This window comes from Copadichromis virginalis, linkage group LG19 (assembly GCF_057382275.1).
Source record: "Copadichromis virginalis isolate Kocher_CV1m ecotype Utaka linkage group LG19, C_Virginalis_male_GT1.1, whole genome shotgun sequence".
Classification (NCBI taxonomy): Eukaryota; Metazoa; Chordata; class Actinopteri; order Cichliformes; family Cichlidae; genus Copadichromis; species Copadichromis virginalis.
In genome coordinates, this window is record NC_140636.1 from 18155682 (window position 1) to 18170188 (window position 14507).

At 40.7% G+C, this 14507-nt stretch overlaps 1 long non-coding RNA gene across 3 annotated transcripts in view; it reads right to left on the reverse strand.

The window, feature by feature from the left end:
* The window catches only part of LOC146685908 (uncharacterized), a 78801-nt gene that overhangs the window by 51667 nt on the left and 12627 nt on the right, over positions 1–14507 (reverse strand). The window contains exon 1 of one of the 3 annotated variants that reach the window (XR_014916835.1): positions 289–398. The exons of the other annotated variants lie outside the window; for them this stretch is intronic. This is a non-coding gene — a long non-coding RNA (uncharacterized LOC146685908). Of the gene's footprint in view, positions 1–288; positions 399–14507 lie in introns of those variants that run through there. 3 annotated transcript variants of the gene reach the window in all.

Consider the following 14507-nt stretch of genomic DNA (forward strand, 5'->3'; position numbering starts at 1 on the left):
TTTTGTCTGCTTCCACTTGTCTTTGCACTAGGATGATGTCGGCGTAAATGTGCAGTCATATTCGTTGTGTTCCCACTAGTGCTTTCAGGTTAATCTCGTTGAAATGACCTTAACGCCACAACACAGCAAATCTCCGTTAACGAGCTACCGCCGATCGCCCGTGCATGGGGCTAGACGGCCAACACGTTAACGAGCTAACTGCGCTAACACACTAGTTCCCACCCATGTAATTGAGCATTGCATGGCACATCCAACATACTGTTTTACTTTAGTCCATGACTCGCTTACCTTCAGGGTCATATGTCACATGAAAACCAAAATAATTCCAAACGCCAGATCTGAATGAGAGTGGGGGAGGTCCATGTTGTAAGGAGAGCTTAACTTCTGTCTCGCTAGCTTGCCCTGCGCTCTTCGTTCTGACGATGCTGTCTGTGTTGAGCGCTCAGTGAATCTGCGTTCGACTACTCCGCCTAGGTCGAGGCGGAGTAGTCGAACGCAGATTCACTGAGCGCTCAACACAGACAGCATCGTCAGAAGGAAAGTTGATAAAATAAATTACAAATTTTGTATTGTTCGATACATATGCGTACCGAACCGAAAGCACTGTATCGAACGGTTCAATATCGATATGAATATCGTTGCACCCCTAATATCTATATATATATATATATATATATATATACACTCAACAAAAATATAAACGCAACACTTTTGTTTTTGCTCCCATTCCCCATGGGATGGACGTAGAGACCTAAAATTCATTCCAGATACACAATATAACCATCCCTCCCAAACAGTGGTCACAAATCAGTCCAAATGTGTGGTAGTGGGCACATCTGCTATATTGAGATAATCCATCCCACCTCACAGGTGTGCCACATCAGGATGCTGATCTGACATCATGAGTAGTGCACAGGTGTACCTCAGACTGCCCACAACAAAAGGCCACCCTGGAATGTGCAGTTTTTTGCGCTATTGGGGGTCTGGGGACCCAGAACCGGTCAGTATCTGGTGTGACCACCATTTGCCTCATGCAGTGCAACACATCGTCGCATGGAGTCTATCAGATTGGTAATTGTGGCCTGTGGAATGTTGGTCCACTCCACTTCAATGGCTGTGCGAGGTTGTTGGATATTCATGGGAACTGGTACACGCTGTCGTATACGCCGGTCAAGCACATCCCGAACATGCTCAATGGGTGACATGTCCGGTGAGTATGCTGGCCATGCAAGAACTGGGACATTCTCAGCTGCCATCTGCCCTGAACAATGTGAACCATGATTCATCCGTGAAGCGCACACCTCTCCAACGTGCCAGACGCCATCGAATGTGAGCATTTGCCCACACAAGTCTGTTACGGCGACGAGCTGGAGTCAGGTCAAGACCCCGATGAGGACGACGGGCATGCAGTTGAGCGTCCCTGAGACGGTTTCTGACAGTTTGTGCAGAAATTGTTTGGTTGTGCAAACCAATTGTTCCAGCAGCTGTCTGGGTGGCTGGTCTCAGACGATCTTGGAGGTGAACCTGCTGGATGTGGAGGTCCTGGGCTGGTGTGGTTACACGAGGTCTGCGGTTGTGAGGCCGGTTGGATGTGCTGCCATATCCTCTGAAACGCCTGTGGAGACGGCTTATGGTTGAGAAATGAACATTCAATGCACGGGCGACAGATCTGGTTGACATTCCTGCTGTCAGCATGCCAATTGCACGCTCCCTCATTGCTTGTGGCATCTGTGGCATTTTGCTGTGAGACAAAACTGCACATTCCAGGGTGGCCTTTTGTTGTGGGCAGTCTGAGGTACACCTGTGCACTATTCATGATGTCAGATCAGCATCCTGATGTGGCACACCTGTGAGGTGGGATGGATTATCTCAATATAGCAGATGTGCCCACTACCACACATTTGGACTGATTTGTGACCACTGTTTGGGAGGGATGGTTATATTGTGTATCTGGAATGAATTTTAGGTCTCTACATCCATCCCATGGGGAATGGGAGCAGTAACAAAGGTGTTGCGTTTATATTTTTGTTGAGTGTATATATACCGTAATTGTCGGGCTATAAGCCGCTACTTTTTGCACAAGCTTTGAACCCTGCGGCTTTTAGTCAGGTGCGGCTTTTCTATGGATTGTCCATGAGCGGATTTGTTTTTGTTTGTTCCGCTGTTATACGGCACTACGTTGCCTGGCGGAAGGATCGGGGTTCAAGAGTGGTATGTTGGTCACATGTCCATCCGCCAGGCAACGTAGTGCCGTACGAAGTAGCACGAAAAACAAACTTCAAAGTAGCACTACGCGTTCAGCTGGAGGCGTGGATGATGAGCGGCGATAAACTTGCGAAAAGCAAGTTATGCCCAACTCCACCACTGGATTCTGACAGCGTGGGAAAGTGTGAAAACATCCACGATCACCAACGGATTTCGAAGGGCTGGACTGCTGCATGATGGAGAGGAGGACACTGCCACGGCCCTTCTGAGGGTGTTCGACTCCGACACTGACAACGAGGATTTCTTTGGTTTTGAAAGTGACAACGAAGGAGAGAAGCGGAGAGTGGATGACGAAGCCATCCTGAACCTGTTCGTTTCCGACACTGGAGAAGAGGACTTTGGTGGTTTTAGAGCGCAGGAAGAAGAGAAAGATGGTGATGAATGACTGACTTTTCTTCTTGTTAAAGCCATGTCACTGCACCTGAGCCCAAAAGGTAGTCTGAATCTATTTTTCTGGTGTGCTGTAGGTTATTGTTATGTACTACATTTGTTACTCATTTATGAAGCACAGTACATGTTTCGTACTTGTAATTACCGGTACTTGTACATATACCCTAAAAAGTTATGCAAATATGTACCCATAACTTGTTTTTCAAAATATTAATAAAAGTGATGTGTCTCCAAACAGCCGTCTCTTTCCTGACAATTCCCTTTGTGCATATTCTCTTACATATGATAAGTCAACATTGAAACACCTGCGGCTTTTAGTCAGGTGCGGCTAATGTATGTACAAAACAGGATTTTCCCCTGATTTTAGCTTGTGCGGCTAATATTCAGGTGCGCTCTGTAGTCCGGGAAATACGGTATGTATATATATATATATATATATATATATATATCATAATCTATCTGGGGGGAGGGGGGGATAACTAAAGTCCTTATTATACATGGTAATTTTAATATTTCCCCAGGGCAGCTGGAAATGGACAACTACTGTAGAGCTGAAATAATTATTAAATTAACGGAAAATACAAGAACATTACACTTTTAAGTTAATTTATCATTAAAATTATTTTCAAGTGAAAAGTACAACAATGTACTAATATCTGACATATCTGTTGACATCCACCTTTTCTGCTCTTTTGGGGAAACCCCTCAGTGTTTCCCAAGCCAGCCAAGAAATGTAACCTCTCCTACATGTCCAAGGTCTACACCACAGCTTCCTCTTGGTTGGAAGCACCCAGAACAACTTGTTGAAATCCTGATAGGATGCCTGAACCCCCTCAGCTGGCTCTTTTCAATGGCAAAGCATAGCGACTTCAAGCCTCTCCTCATCCTATCTCCTTCAGAGGAAGCTCATTTTCACCACTCACATCCACACACTCATCTTTCACTCCCTATCCAGAGGGCATGACGATATGTGAGGGTAGGATTGTAGATTGGCAAGTTTGTTTTTATGCTCAACTCTCTTCACCACAACAGACTGATGTCGTGTCCATATCACTGCTGATGCCACATCCAATACAACAGTTAATCACTTAGTCATGAACACGACCCCGAGATACTTAAATTCCTCATCTTAGGACAGTGACTCATTTCCCACCCACTCCACCATTTTCTTACTAAGCAGCATGGCCTTATAGTTTGAGGTCTTAATTTTCATCCCAGCTGCTTCACAGTCTGCCACGAACCTCTCCAGTGCCACTTTGAGATCATCATTCAGTGAAGCTAACAAAAGCACATCATCTGCAAAAAGTAGAGACAAACTCCTGAGACCACCAAGTCAGTCACCCTCTGCTTCTTGACTGCACCTAAAAATGTGCAGAATCAGTAGACAGGAACTTTGTTCCCCTCCCTGAGGTCACCTGATGGTTTGCCAGAATCACTTGAAGGCTGTCTGATATCTGCTCATATATGATCCTTCGTGTAAGTTAGTAGATTATAATATCATTTACATGTATTATTTTTGATATAAATGTAAATAAAAAAACTATGATAACTTTGGCTTCAGAAAATGATAAAAAGTATTTGTTCTTTCCACAATAAATTACTAAAAAGACAAAACAAAAACAATGACATAAATTATTTAGAGTAAAAGAAAGTGTTGGTTGTAGTTGTCTCTTTGAAATAGTTAAGATAAAAGAAAACGTCAAAGTGGTGACATACTATCATAAGATCAGAAGGCGACAACATAAAAATAAATGATAAAAGTTTTCAGGAACCAAAGATGGAAGATTTTGAGTTGATGTTATGCATCACTAGTGTCTGACAGATGTGCAACTGAGCAAGTTATGTTAAAAGTTATGGAATAAAGGGATCTAGAGCCCCTCGCCAGTTGTCGGCGCATCGTAGGAAGTCACAGTTTTCAAGATTAAAACAGATTTTGAATTGTACCTTCAAATTCACTGTGAAATTTATGTTGGCAATTCCTAGTGGTGATATAGCAAGCACAAGGAAAACAGTTACAGGAATTGCTTAATCTTTTTAAAAAATATAAACATAGAAGGGCTTGGTACATTTAAACAACTCTACACGTGTTAAAAAAAATGCTGACTTTCAGTTCTTTGTGATGTTCAGTATTTGATTTCTAGTAGGAAATTTCAGTAGTCAAATCTGTATCCATGCTTAAATCTCTACCAAAACACACATTTAGATTGATTATGAAATTGTGTGAATGCATACGTTTTAATGACATTAATCCATTCCAAACAGAAGCACAAATACAACAGCAGCTCCATATCTCATGTCCTTAATGCTTGTCATTCAAATTTGTTTGAACAAACAAAGACAGGAACAATTTTCAAACAAGTCCATTCTTGACCTCAATCTGTTAGTCAGTCACTCCTCAGCCTGCCAACTCATCCGGGACAAATTTACTGACTTGACCAACCCTCTGTGTATACTGCAGAAATAGCTTGTGTCTCAAACTGGATGTCACCTCACAAATTACAAACAACACATTAGTGGAACTTGCACATGGAAAAAAAAACGTGCTCTGAGTGCAGAGGCGTAATGGTGGATGGATAAGGCAGATTTGAAAATTTTATGAGATGACTGCGATGACTACAAATGAAAGCTGATTTAGTTTTGTTTTTACCGTCAGTGTGTTACTTGAGTTGTTTTGTCTGTAAAATTAAAGCTCAACTGAGTCTGTCAGCTAAATACAAATGTTCAGCCATTACAGACGCATTATGTTAAGCTAATGACCGTAATATAAAAAGAGAAGCCAAAGAAATGTCATTAGAGGCACTTTATTTAACAATAATGAAAAGTGACATATAAGTCAGCTGGAGAAGCTTTGGAAAGAGGTCAGAAGAAAGACAAGACCCCAAAAAAAGTTTATGGAAATGCTTGCGATATGATATAAACTGAGTGAGAAGCACTTTGAGAAAAGCCATAACAGCTTGCTTTGTGTGTGCCAAACACTGAGTGGCTCTTTTATTATTGATTAGCAATAGTTAGAGAAGTAGATTAAAAATGACAAGTACAATTTTGACTCAGACACAAGACACGCACAGGGTTCTCAGTATGAAATAGTCTCATAAATATGCATAAGTCTCGATATATTTATAGATCAGTATTTCTGGTGTTGCCTGTGTATATGTGTACAGCAAGGCTGTAGTCATGTTCATTGGATCCACCCACACAGTGACCTTAAACATCTCATATTAATCATTTTGAACACATTCTTGTAAATTCTTAAATGAGTAATGTCACATACACACACTCATACATACAACAATGAAATATCAGTGTTGACAACATGGCTTCCAGTTCCATTTACCTGTCTCCTTTTGTCACTGAAACGTTGTGTAGTGTAGCATAACATCTCTCTGGCTGTGTGTGTTTGTGCAGCAGAGGGTGTGAGTCAGTGCACATGCCTGTCTGTGACTGTATAATTTAATGAGTACAGACAAAAAAATTCTCCCTGCCTCCCAAGTTAACCTGTTCATCTACAACTTTAGCTATGATTGTGTTAAATGTCAAGTGATTTAGCAATTTAACATTTTGAAAATTGTGGATTTTATGCAGTTTGTCCTAGTAAGATTTACGAGTAACAGATTAAAGCGAGACCTAAAGCCTTCACCCCTGTACTGGGGAGCTCAGTGGTCTATGTTTTGCTGTGGAAGGTAACAGGTTTATTTTACAGCCCTCTGCTGCAAACACCCTGCCTCCACATACCCTCATTATCTTTATGTTCAATTCAGTTCGATTCAATTTTATTTATATAGTGCCAAATTACAACAACAGTCGCCTCAAGGCGCTTTATATTGTATAGTAGATTGTACAATAATAGATACAGAGAAAAACCCAACAATCATATGACCCCTATGAGCAAGCACTTTGGCGACAGTGGGAAGGAAAAACTCCCTTTTAACAGGAAGAAACCTCCGGCAGAACCAGGCTCAGGGAGGGGCGGGGCCATCTGCTGCGACCGGTTGGGGTGAGAGGAGGAAAATAGGATAAAGACATGCTGTGGAAGAGAGACAGAGATTAATAACAGGTATGATTCAATGAAGAGAGGTCTATTAATACATAGTGAGTGAGAAAGGTGACTGGAAAGGAAAAACTCAATGCATCATGGGAATCTCCCGGCAGCCTACTGTCACGGCCCAGCGGCACTAGGTAACGGAGATGGACACAAGTGCAGAAACCAAACCGGAAGCGAGACGGTAAGTGAACAAAGGATTTATTTCCACCCACAGTAAACAAAAGCGAACACAAAACAACGCCACCACGCTAGTGGCGCGCAGAAAAACCTCCAGGAGCTAACTCTGAGAACAAGAAAGACAGGTGAGTTGTCACACGGGTTCAGGACAGAGCAATCTCTCTTCACTTGACTAACATGGGATAGCAGATACTCAGGCGGTGAACGGTTGAGTGCGCAGGTCTGATATACTGCCGGAATAATTGCCCACAGGTGGTCAGCCAGGGAGGAGCAACCACTCTCCGCTTAAAGGAGGAGGAGCCGCTGTTGGAGACCTGAAGGTACCCACCCAGACCATGACACCTACGTCTATTGCAGCATAACTAAGGGAGGATTCAGGGTCACCTGGTCCAGCCCTAACTATATGCTTTAGCAAAAAGGAAAGTTTGAAGCCTAATCTTGAAAGTAGAGATAGTGTCTGTCTCCCGAATCCAAACTGGAAGCTGGTTCCACAGAAGAGGGGCCTGAAAACTGAAGGCTCTCCCTCCCATTCTACTTTTAGATACTCTAGGAACAACAAGTAGGCCTGCAGTGTGAGAGTGAAGTGCTCTAATAGGCTGATATGGTACTACAAGGTCATTACAGTTTTTTCTGATTGCTTAAGCACATTTTTTGTAACTATTGGCTAATTTTGCAAAACTCTTCACACAAATAAGAAAACCTGTCACCCAATCATCAAAACATTGTAGTTCTCTTGCAAAAGCAAACACAGCTAGATTAACTCTTCACACCTTCGTAAAAATGGTGTTTCCGTATCAAACAGTACACACAAGCCATCATCTACTAAGCACACAATGCGCCAACTACACACTGATGGTATGAATACAAAACACATCTGGGTTTTGCTTTCTCTGTGCACAAGGTAGGCTATGTCAGTTTGAGCTCATACTTCTGTCATAGATCCATAAGCATAGAGAGATCCAAACTTCAAGTACTGGTGTTTATTCAAACACATCAAAACAAACACAAGTGGTTATTTCCAAGTATAGGATTATTTGCAATCGCCATAATGACTATATGGGTTACTTGGTCTGCAGTGAACATGCTTCCTCTGCCCCCAGCATCTGGTCATCTAGCAATTCTGTAAAGTAGCAATTTCAGTATTTTTACATCAATGGTATTGGTGTGTTTCTCATTGGCATATGGCAGTGCTACAAATCTTTGTGCGAAGTGACTGTACTAACCGATTCTCATTTCAAGATGTCCTTATGGTACTGGCTACAGTGTAGCGGCTCGAGTTAGGCTGGACCCGTTGGCCAGCTACCCTCAGGGTCATTCCACGGTTGATTACATGGTCCACTATTGTAGCTCTGATGTCATCAGCAATTCTATTTCTTACTCTTCCTACCCTTCCTCTCCCCCCTCCTCATCTTCCTCTCCCCCCTCCTCGTCTTCCTCTTGCTCCTCCTTGTCCTTGTCGTCCTCTTCATCCTACTTCTTCACCTCCACGTCCTCTTCCTCGGCCTCCTCTACTTCTCACTCTTTCTGCTCCCTCCATTGTACTCCGCACACACAGCTTACCTGTATTATAGTGCTTAGGCTGATTGCAAAGTGAACTAATTATCTAAAAAAGTTTTCACATGTGAAAGTGTGCCAGACAGTTGGCAAATTAGTGTTAATGATAGCCATACATGTGTATACTTTTGCTAGGAGTGTGTTGGAAATTTGGTAATTGAGTGTTGTGCAGTGAATTGTGCCTACAGTTTTGCAAAGTGTGTGTTACAAAATTGCAAACTGAGTGCAAAGCAGTTTTTGTGCTTTTAGTTTTGCAAACTCAGTGAGTGGTTTTGCTATAAGTCTGAATAGTTTTAGAGATTGTGCTACAGGAATCACAGTTAGGGTTTAAGCATTCAGAAAAAACTGTAATACATCTGTAGTCCAGGTCCCTGCGTTTTTCCCTTTCCTGTCCCTATGCTCTCCATTTTCTCCTTTGTCTCCACCTTTGTTTTGAAAGTCTTATCCTACACAAAACCTAATGCAACATTTCATAGACTGTCCACTACTAAATAATGAATCAATGAATGCTTGAACATATTAGAACATAGGAAAGAAATATCTTTAAGGGAAGAGCTGAAATGCTGAAACTGAGGCCCTGGTCATTCACTGTCCCAGTGCACATTATTTAATTGCATTTCATTATTCACTGCTAATTTATTACGCTCTGTGAAAGAGAAAATTAATGCACCAGTTTAATTGAATTGTTATGTCTCTACACAAGTGTGCTTGTTAGTGGGCCCTCTCACTGTGTTTTGCTGTTCTGAATATGCGCTGTATCTTCTGGCTTAAAATGAATTGTGACAAGAACTTATTATACTGTCAGAGGAAAGTTGTTTTGGTTTTTTTTTTTTTTTTTGAAAACTTTGACAAAGTGCAAAACGAATCATTAGCGACTCTCACAGGATTTTGTCTGGAATTCTTTTCTGCTGCCTTAGACAGTTTCAGGCAGTTATTTTTATCCCAATTAAATTGGCATACCCTATAGGTGTTTAGCATTTTACTGCAAAGCATGGACCTGCCTCAGAGAAAACAAAAAATAAACTAATAAAATAAAATAAAAAACTGATTTGAAACAATGTGTCACAACAGCAGTTAACCTAAAAAATAAAAACACATAATTGTACCCACTTTATATCCATAAATGAACAAGTGTAAAGTAGAAACTGGCAGTAGACGTGTGCCTCCATGAATCCCACCAGAGGTGTGGACTCGAGTCACATGACTTGGACTCGAGTCAGACTCGAGTCATTAATTTTATGACTTTAGACTTGACTTGAAAAAATGTTCTAAGACTTGTGACTTGACTTGGACTTTTACACCAATGACCTGGGACTTGAATTGGACTTGAACCGGTTTACTTGAAAAGACTTGATATTTTACCCCAAATATAAAATTTAACATGCATATTATATAGAGATTGAAAATGTGACGTCATTCACGGGTAGAACCGCAAAGGATTCTGGGAACTCGTGGCAAGCGGTACTAGCGCACGCAGGCTTTCAATTGAAATCAGTTATACAGCGATAAAAAGAAACACAAAAATGTCAAGAAGCCGTTGTATTATTAACTGCAATAGCCGGTCGCATGACAGCCACGAGAAGCTGACGGGTAAAGCGATCGGTTGTTATCGGATTACGTCGTTGAAGAGAAATTGTTCGAGCCATGTTTCCGAAGTAACAAAGACGCGACGGATGGCCTGGATTGCAGCCATTCAAAGATCAAATATAACGTCCCAGAACACTCCAGCTCACAGGTTAGTCTGCTCCAAGCATTTACACGAAGGTCAGTGTTTTTTAGTAGTTAATACGTCATTTTCATAACATAATTAGTGATATAGGTTACAAGCAAGTCTGACGCTGAACAGAAATTGTCGCGCTATGCTCCTTTATTTATTGTGCATAAATAGTGAATTGTCCTGACACAATATTGCGTTTCGCTTCTGTTATTATGGTACATTGACAAAAACATATACTTTTATTCACAGGATAAAACAGTTGTTTTGTATCACTAATTGCCCAGTACGATTACAGCATACAATATTATTGTCACTGCTACATTTCTGTGATGGGTACCAGAAATTATTTCCACTACTAATTAATTACCGTTGAGCTCAAAGGTCCTATTAATAAACGGTTAAGGAATGTGTATTTATGACGACAATTTGTGAGACTGGTAAACTTATGATACGTACGATGGTCTTTCGTTCTACACGGTGCATTTCAAGGTCTTGCACCCATCCGTCGGTAAACTGTACCTGGGCTTGTTGCAGTGACCTGAAGTTACTAAACTTCATGAGTGTATGCACTCACTCCAAGAACCGTATGATTATAAATATGCATATAAATATGCTAAGATGAGATAGCTGACTTCATCTAACTAGCAAATGTTGTCCAGGCTACGTTGGTGATACAGTTTTTTTTAATGTGTATGATATTTTTGTCATGCGATTTTAAAGCCGGTCCTATAACCGCATCCAAGAATAACATGCAGCTTATCTCAGAACTGTCGGTGAAAATTATTCTTGGAGCTAGCTTTAATTGAGCTGCATTTTAAAGAGGTGCAATTTCACAATTTGTGTATATTTTCTAAGTTCACTATTTTGTCATGTGTTGAGAAAAACACAGATTTTAAAATTACATGGTCTAATATTTACATTTAGCATAACTGCAACATTATTTTTTCTTTTTTTTTTTTTAAAGACTCGAAAGGACTTGAAATTCAAAGTTTCAGACTTGTGACTTGACTCGGACTTTTACACCAGTGACTTGAGACTCGACTCTGACTTGCCTGACATTACTTGAGACTTGACTTGAGACTTGAGGATAAAGACTTGAGACTTACTTGAGACTTGCAAAACAATGACTTGGTCCCACCTCTGAATCCCACTGTGCTGGGATCTTTTGTTAACGCGACAAGAACACAGTGCAGCAAAGTAAAGCTCTCAGTGGCTTTCAAGAAGTTTCTTGACTTCTCTGTAGCAGTTCTGATGTTTGGGTTCCTCTGTTTTAAAAGTCTAGATATCAAATGAGGCAAACTTTTTACTTTACTTCTAAAAATAGTTGTGTAGTGCACCCTTTCCACTAAAATAAAAGACTCATGGTTCTAAGCAGATTTACTTTGCAGCATTGCACGGAATGAAACATGAAACCAAGAGATAACAGAAACAATCATTAGTTGGAGTCGATAAGATTTTGAATTGTGCCTTTGTTTGTCACTACGGGTCATCATGTCAACCGCAGGATATGCTGTGGTTTATGCAATTGTCTACAGTGTAGAAAGAGGGTGGCTGCATGACTGTAAAACTGATATTATGGCAGACTGGGACTGATTAATTACTAGCCTCAATTAACACAGAGTCTCATTAGTGTGTGGATTAGCTCTGTGACTTCCTATCCAATGTTCCCTCTAATTTTTCACGTGTCTGAGCGAACACACAAACTCCCTGAGCGTCCCTTGGACCACTGTGAGCAACAGCAGACGTGTGCAGTATGGTCACGCCAGCATCGAATCCATCCAAGTCACATGGTTTATTAAAATAATCAAATTACAGCGTTTATGTTAGACTACTTTTAATTAACTGCTTTAGCCCACTTACAATGAAAATTTAAAAAAAATCTTGTTCATGACCTGTGTAGCATGTTAACACTATTGGAAGTAAAATTAACTTGAACTCCAATCTTGAAAACACAACTTTCTTTTTTTCTTTTTTCTTTTTTATAAAGCTCTGACTTGTATTATGAGTATGAGTCTGTGGTCTGGGAGAGAGTCCTGTAACTCTGTCTTCAAAATACAGTAAATAATGACCAATGCTGGGCAATTAATGATATACCGTAGTTACTTCTTCAAAAAAGTAACAAAGTTTTTTGCAGCTGTTTACCTAAAAATGCAGCCAAGGCGTTTTTTTAAACAAACATTTCAAACTATTCACAGAACAATCAGCTGTTCTGCATCAAATCTGATGCCACACAAATGATTTGTGCCACTCCAAAAAATAATTTCTGTCCACTATGAGATAAAGGAGAACAACAGCCTGATACCCGCAGGCCTGACAACAGGAGATGTATCACTGCTGTAACACCTGTAACATTCAGCAGTCGTCTCATTGCTCTGACACACACAACAAAACTAGTGACTACACTGCACACTAACTACACAAGATTTGCGCTAAACGTTGCAAATCTCTCACATCTAAAAACACCTCCGTCACTCCTAACACTTCCCCCCTTACTTCCGTTTTCCTTATAAAACGCTATGTACTGCGGAAAAAATGGTGAAAACAAACAACGATAGTAATCAGGGAGAAAACCAACCATTGCACATATTTTTTTTATCATAACTCTGGTTTTACGTGGCCTATCAACACAATTTAAAAACTGGTATAAAGTCCACACTTTTTCTGTCAATTGTTCCGTCTGTCCTGCTCACATCTCCAATGGTTGTACACGTTGTCATTAACGTGGCTTCACTCCACATCAGCCGCTTTGCTAGCTAAAACACCGGTGTCGGCACATAAGGACGCTGTCATAGCCTGTGTATATATGGATGTGATTCGCATCATTGGCTGGCCTATGGGATAAGGTGGCATCGTTCTAATCCCATACGGGAGCAGCCAGTCACTTACTGACTAACACTGCGAAACAGAATTGATAATGTATTTATTTTCATTTCAATTCAGGTTAGATTTTTTTTGTGTGTGCAATGCAGATTTTCTGTGCGCAGAGACCGTGCCAGCAGTGCGCAATTGCGCACGCCTGCAGCTTAGAGGGAACATTGTTCCTATGTCTTGTGTGGGTGAAGTTTTTATTGCTTACACCTTCCCAACTCTACTCTTTCTCTTATGATTTGTCTTTCTCTTTCAAACCTCTATTTCTGTCTCTTTCTTCCCTCTTGTGTGTTTCTAACCAACACTAACTGTAATTAGTAGCAACTGTTCATCATCCCTGTAATGCATGTGTGCATGTGTTCTTATGCTGCGTGAGGGCAACTTTGTGTTTGTTAACGTGTTTGTGTCCTTATTCTCTATTCTAATTAATGAGATGGTCTTTGAAATTGCTAATTGCTGCCTTTTTGACCCAGCTAAGGTTTTATTAAGGTGTGCAGTTGCTAATGTGAATGAGTCAGAGTTGTGTACAAGAGCTCAGTAAATCATTCTAATAAATTGAGCATCTGAAAAACTGGCAGCCTTGTTCTTCTTAAAATATCATCAACAGGAATCTGTTTACCATTTCCTCCATTTTTTATTCACACTCAAATCAGATTTCATTGCTCTCCCACTTTGTAGTGTTTTCAAAACGAAATTGCCATAATAGACATGAAAGCGCAGATTGTAGTTCTCACAGTAATAGCTCTTTTGCACTTTTTTGTCTTGAAACAAGAGTTAACCTGATGGTTGTGCTTTGACAGTTTGCAATTCTCAACAGTCCTGACAGCTGAAGGTGGTGATGCAATGATGTGGGGAATGTTTTATCAGCTTGTGACTCAACAAAACCCTCAGAAACCCTCCTTTGACTACAAACCTTTAAAGTACTAGGCTGATATCAGACGGATCCGTCAACCCAGACTCTGAAGGCTATTCGGTTTTTGCTAACCAATCACTGGATCAAATGTATTCATCTGAATATTGCCATTTTAAGGAAGCACCAATGTCATGTACAAGTTTTGATTTTGATGTGGTTTTAAGAGTGGACCAGAGTAAAGAAAAAGCTGTTTCTCTCGTCATCATTTCCCTCCATTTGTCATTCAGTTGAAACCACAATGGTCTAAAAAACCCTTTTGTTGAGTACAGTTTGAAAAGCTGGAATGAGTAATATTTTAGGACGTCTAGGTTACAGGCTGATTTTCCATTAAACATGCAACAAAGAGATGCCTCGTACTTTTTGTAGACAGTTTAATATTTGTCAGTAAACCCATACCTTTAAGGCTTTGCTTTTAATTAGTATTTCTTACTGTGAGAGATGAGATCTGGGCCTGAGAATTGCCCCTTGTAGGGAGGACTGGGTTGTTTTCCCATTTATAAGCACAGGTGCAGGTAATTAGGGTCTTTCTCTTGTTGTTTAAACCCAGAGTCTTGTGCGGGAATTCCTGGTGCGAGTAGTGT